Source organism: Hipposideros armiger, unplaced genomic scaffold, assembly GCF_001890085.2.
Source record: "Hipposideros armiger isolate ML-2016 unplaced genomic scaffold, ASM189008v1 scaffold_932, whole genome shotgun sequence".
NCBI classification, from domain to species: domain Eukaryota; kingdom Metazoa; phylum Chordata; class Mammalia; order Chiroptera; family Hipposideridae; genus Hipposideros; species Hipposideros armiger.
The window spans coordinates 538,757-544,756 of record NW_017732282.1 but is presented as its reverse complement, the minus strand read 5'-3'; the positions used below and the strand labels follow the sequence as shown (position 1 = coordinate 544,756).

Sequence of the window (6,000 nt, the reverse complement as noted above, 5' to 3'; positions counted from 1 at the left end):
GGGCTACCGTATGTAGCCAGCAGCCAGCGTGAGCGGCCAGCAGCCGCAGTGAGCGGCCGTCCAGAAGCCGGCAACTGATGTGCCTCGCCCGGGAAGAGCGCAATGATGGTGCCAACTTGGGCCAGTGAAGCAACGTCCTCCACAACTAGATTGAGGAACAAAACGACAGCAACTTGTCTGTTCCCCTTCCCCCAATTCCCTAGCACTGTTCCCATCCCCCCAATTCCCCAATAAAAAAATCTTTAAAAAACAAAACAAAACAAAAAAAAACAAAAAACCATGGTTTAGATCTAGCGGCTAATTCCAAAGCCCCCATTCTTTCCACTGCCTTCATAATGCATTGACCTCTTAAAGTTCTGGGTCACTTTTTAGAATTTTAGTTGTGCTTTGTTTCTATAAAGAGTTGGTGAATGAACCCTTTGGGCAAGAGCTCATTGTTCAATGATTCAAATGAAATCCAACTTTTTTTAGGAAACTTTTCTCTGAAGTTAGAATTAGAACTAGTTAGACATTGTTTTAACCATTTTTAGACTGTGGCCTTTCAATAATATGAAAGATTACACGCCTTGGCTTTGAGATGTTGTTCCTTGTTTTTTATTTAGCCAAAACACCTGTTCAGTGCATAACCTGTTTTGTTATTTTGAACAAATAAACCAACTGAGTCAGTTTAAAAACAAAAAAGAGGGCCAGCTGAGTGGCTCATTGGTTAAGAGCTGGCTTGGGAGCGCGAGCTCTGAGCAGCAGGGCTGCCGGTTCGGATCCCACATGGGCCAGTGATGCTGTGCCCTCTACAGCCCAGCTCGACCTGGAGCTGGGCTGCCGTGAGTTGCTGGCGATGGCGTAGGCTGCAGTGGAGCTACAGTGGGCTGCCATAAGCTACCGTGAGCAGCAAGCAGCTGTTGTGAGCTGCCGTGAGCTGCCATGAGCAGCTGTCCAATGGCCGGTGACCAATCTGCCTCACCCGGGAAGAGCGCAATGATCACAATACCAACATGGGAGTGTGAAGCAACATCCTCCACAACTAGACTGAAGAACAAAAGGAAAGCAACTTGTCTGTTCCCCTTCCCTGATTCTCCAATGCTGTTCCCTTCCCCAATTCCCCAATAAAATCTTAAAAAAAAAAGACACCTATTAGAATGGCTAAAATCCAAAAAACTGATAATACCAAATGCTTGTTAAGAATGTGGAGCAGTGAGAACTTTCACTACTGGTGAACTGGAAAGTGGTACAGTGACTTTGGAAGACAGCTTGGCAGGTTCTTATAAAGTTAACACAGTTTTACCATACTATATAGCAATTGCCCTCCTTGGTATTTACCCAAATGAGTTGAAAACATGTCCACACAAAAACCTGCACACAAATGTTTATAGCAGCTTTAGTCGTAATTACCCAAAACTGGAAGAAACTAAGATGTTCTTTAAATGGTAAACAAACTAGTACATCCATACTACGAATATTATTCAGTGACTTAAAAAATAAGGTATCAAGACACGAAAAGACATGGAGTAACCTTAATTGCATATTGCTTAGTGAAAGAAGCCAGTTTGAAGAGTCAATAGTCTATATGATGCGAACTATCTGACATTTTGGAAAAGGCAAAATTATGGATACAGAAAAAAAATCAGTGCTTGCCGGGGGTTAGGGAGAAGACAAGAGAGAGCAATAAATAGGTAGAACACTAGGGATGTGTTTAGGGCAGTGAAACAATTACGTATGATACTATAATGGTGGGTACGTGACATTACCAAAGGAAAACGGTATCTTCTACTCACATCACTTCAGATAGCAATCATGTGGGGATTTTTCCACACCAACCAATTCTCTAGTTCTCCAGACACCAAGTGTGCCCTACAATTCAATTCTGATGCTAACTACCCAAAGTTAATGCAGACACCATAGGTTAAAGGCTCAGTTCCACAAGACTGCCCCCCACCTCAGATGCCAATCACAAGTAGTGGATCCCATGGGTCACAATTATGTCTGACTTGACTATAAACTGGGGTTCCTATGAACTTGTCCTCAGGTTCGATAATTTGCTATAATGGCTCACAGAACTCAGGGAAACACGTTTCTGGTGTATTATAAAAAAATACAATAAAGGATACAAATGAATAGCCAGATGAAGAGGTACATAGCGCAAGGTCCAGAAGGTTCCTGAGTGTAGAAGCTTCTGTCCCTGTGGAATTGGGGTGCACTACCCTCCCAGCACATAGATGTGTTTAGCAACCTGGAAGCTCTCCGAATCTATTAGTTTAGGGATGTTTATGAAGGCTTCATCACATAGGTATGATCAATTATTAACTCAATCTCCAGCCCTTTTCCCCTCTTCAAAGGACAGAAGGTGGGACTGAGAGTTGCATGCTTCTAATCATGGTTTTGCCTTTCTGGTTACCAGGACCCATCTCGAATCTATCCTGGAGCCTACCCAGAATCATCTCATTAGAATAACAGACACTCCCATCACCCAGCAAGGGATTTAGGAGCTCTGTGTAAGATGCTCTTATCACTCCTGTCACTCAGGAAATTACAAAGATTTTAAGAGTGCTGTGTCAGGAAGGGATAAAAGACTAAATATTAGAACAAAAGATGCTCCAAGCACCCCTATCACACAGGAAATTACAAGGGTTTTAGGAGCTCTGTGTCGAGAGAAGAGATCAAATACATATTTCTTATTAAGTCACAGGTGGCTACACGACATTATATATTGAGCAAAACCCTAGGACTGTATAACACAAAGATGAACCTTAATGTAAACTCTTGTTAAACGGTTATACTAATATTTATTCTCAAATCATGACTAATGTATCACACTAATGCAAGATGTTAATAATAGGGGGAAATTGTGGGCAGCAGAGAAAGAGAACTTTCTATACTATTTGCTTAATTATCTATAAACCTAAAACTGCTCTAACAAAACAAGGTGCATTAATTATTTTTAAAGGAGAAAAATTTTTAAATAGTCAATGAGAATGGTTGTCAAACTGGCAATGAAAAAAATCTAACATTTAACGAGAGTAACTTAGGTACAGAAAGAATCTAATTAAATCATTGTTTAATAATCCATGTTTGATGAGACCATATCAGAAAAAGCTAGACACCTCATTAAGAATATAAAAGCTATGGAAGATGGCAGAGTACGTAAATGCTGTGCTTACCTTCTCTCACAACCACATCAAAATTGCACCTAAACTACAAAACAACCATTCTTGAGAATCGCCTGAAATCTTGCTGAACCGAAGCCCTACAAACTAAGGACATACAGAAGCCACCTGGAGACCGGTAGGAGGGGCAGAGATATAGAACAGGCTGATTCCAAACCCATGTGTGGCCATTAAAAATTGGGAGGGATATTTCAGTGGAGGTACCGCCTGGAGGAGTGAGGGGTCCCAGACCCATACCAGGCTCCCCAGCCCAAGGTTTCAGTGCTTAAGAGAGAAGTCTCCAGAACTTCTGCTTGTGAAAACCAGTGGAGATTGTGGCTGAGTGCGATGGATGGCAGCTCCTTTTAAAGGCCCATGTGCAGACTTACTTGCTGATGGAATCCCTCACTCTAAGCTCCAGCACTGGGGCAGCAGCTAGAGAGGGGACAGGGTCATACGGGAGGAAACTGAGTTGTCTGGCTGCAGGAGGAGGGCTGGAGGGGCAGCTTTCTCCCAGACAAAGGAGCTGGCAGAAGCCATTGTCTCTTTGTTGAGCCCTCCCCCTTCCCAGCGTGCAGACACAGGTGGGAGCCATATCTGAGTCTCCATCAAGCTGGCTGACAGCATTCATTCGCCATGCCCCAGTGATTCTGAGGCCCCACCCCACCCAATTTTGAGGCACACCCAAGCCACTTTCAATGGCTTTTTCATATAAACCTTTCTTGGCTCATGCCGCAGACTTTCCTAGGGTCTCTCAAAGGTTCGCGGAACCCAAATGAGCAGCATCTGGCTGGAGCGTGTCCCATACTTCTGGTTGAGTAGCTCTAAGGCCAGCACCAGCAGCAGCTGGCCTTGGTTCGAGGCTTAGATGGGTTATAGTGAAGGGTTTAGGTTTGGTTCAGTCTCCTCTTTCTATGGAATATAGACTCAGAGATAACACAAGTTCTACCAGAGGCCAGGACTCAAGTCTTATGACACCAAATCCAGTGCTCTTTTGGTAAAAGTATGCAATCTTTATACTATCTAAATGCCTTACAGTATCCTGCCCGACTAGGTAAGGAGTGAATGTGTCCTTAACAGCTGTCTCCAGAGTCATACCTCTGGAGTCTGGCTTTCCCATCTACAAAAGCCAAAACCTGAGCTCTACTATTTTAATAAATGTGTTTTAGAATTATAAAAGTTAACATATAATCATTGAGGAACATTTAGCAAGAGAAGAAGCAGGAGGGGATGGGGGAAGTGTTAGAAGAAGAGAGTTAGAGGGAGGAAGGAAGGAAGGAAGGAAGGAAGGAAGGAAGGAAGGAAGGAAGGAAGGAAGGAAGGAAGGAAAGAAAGGGATGGATAGAAGGAGGAATGCATCAAAGAAAACTCATTTACAATCTCACCACTCTGAGGTAAAGAATTAAGCATTATAGAGTTTACCATCGTGGACGATTTGTAATATTCTATACACTCTTATAACTTGTTTTTTTCTATGTAACATCTTTCCATGAGAGGAGACAGTATAGCTAGAGTTAGAAGGTGGCAGAACCTGTGTAGCTAGTGGACAAGAGTCCAAGCTCTGGAGCTAGGCTGCCTGGTTTATATCCTGGTTCAGCTTCTCGCTAGCTGTGTGACCATCACTGAGCAGGCTACTCAACCTCTCATCTCAGATTCCAATCTATAAAATGGAGATAAAAATAGTAACTGCTTTTTCATATGGTCCATTGTGAAGATTCAATGGCTTAATATAGCTAACCCACTTATAACAGTGCCTGGCACAAAGTACACTCTATATCAGAGAGAGTAAACTTCTTCTGTAAAGAGCCAGGTAGTAAATATTTAAGGCTGTGCAGGGTCATACGGTTTCTGTTGCAACTCCTCAATGCTATCTTTTTTTTTTACAAAAGCAGCTATAAATGAATTAGTTGGCCAGGTTCCTATTAAACTTTATGGACACTGAATTTGAATTGCATATAATTTTCACATGTCATAAAGTAGTCTTCTTTTGATTTTTTCTAACCGTGAACAAATGTAATGACAATTTTAACTCACGGGCTGTACAAAAACAGGCAGTGGGCTGGGCCCTTTGGGCCATAGTTTGCTGATCTTTGTTTTATATAATTAATAGACATTATTATGTCTCTATTATCTTTCTATAAATTATTTTTAATGGCTGCTTAGAACAAGACTGTTTGGATGTCCTATAATTTACTTAGTCCCCTATGGTTAGAATTTAGGTTATTCCCAGTATTCATTATTATAAGTCACCCTCCAATGAATATCCATGTAAAATATTTGTGTACATTTATTATTACATCTACAACCTAAAATGTATTTAGTGGTAGCTACAAAATGGCTACAGAGCATCTCAAATGAAACAGACTCTGAAGAAATAGCCTTGAAAACTAATGTTGTATAGTTATAGCAAATGTCAAACATGTTAGAGGAGCATTAGAAGTATAACATATATTCATATACATAGAACTTACCATGTACCATTCTAAGCTATATACTGGGGGTGCCAAAAAATGTATACACATTTTAAGAGGTTTTACCTGTGCTCAAGCAGTAGTTCACGGTAATCAAAAGTGTCTGGACACTGATGGTAACCACACTGAGTACCTCTTGTAATTGCAGAAGTCAAATGTGACTTGTATTCATCTTTTGTTATCAGTATATATTGAGTATTGCAATTAATACAGCTTTTTCCTTTTTTAATATGTATATAGTGCCCAAAAATGTATACACATTTTAAGAAAGGAAAAAACTATTAAAATTGTAATACTCAAAATATACTGATAACAAAAGATGAATACAAGTCACGTTTGACTTCTGCAATTACAAGAGGTGCTCAAAGTGGTCATATATATATATATAT

The 6,000-nt window shown here is 41.0% G+C and overlaps 1 long non-coding RNA gene across 4 annotated transcripts in view; it reads right to left on the bottom strand.

Moving 5' to 3' along the window:
- Positions 1 to 6,000, bottom strand: part of LOC109375344 (uncharacterized) — a 112,243-nt gene that overhangs the window by 105,078 nt on the left and 1,165 nt on the right. The gene's annotated exons all lie outside the window — the stretch shown is intronic.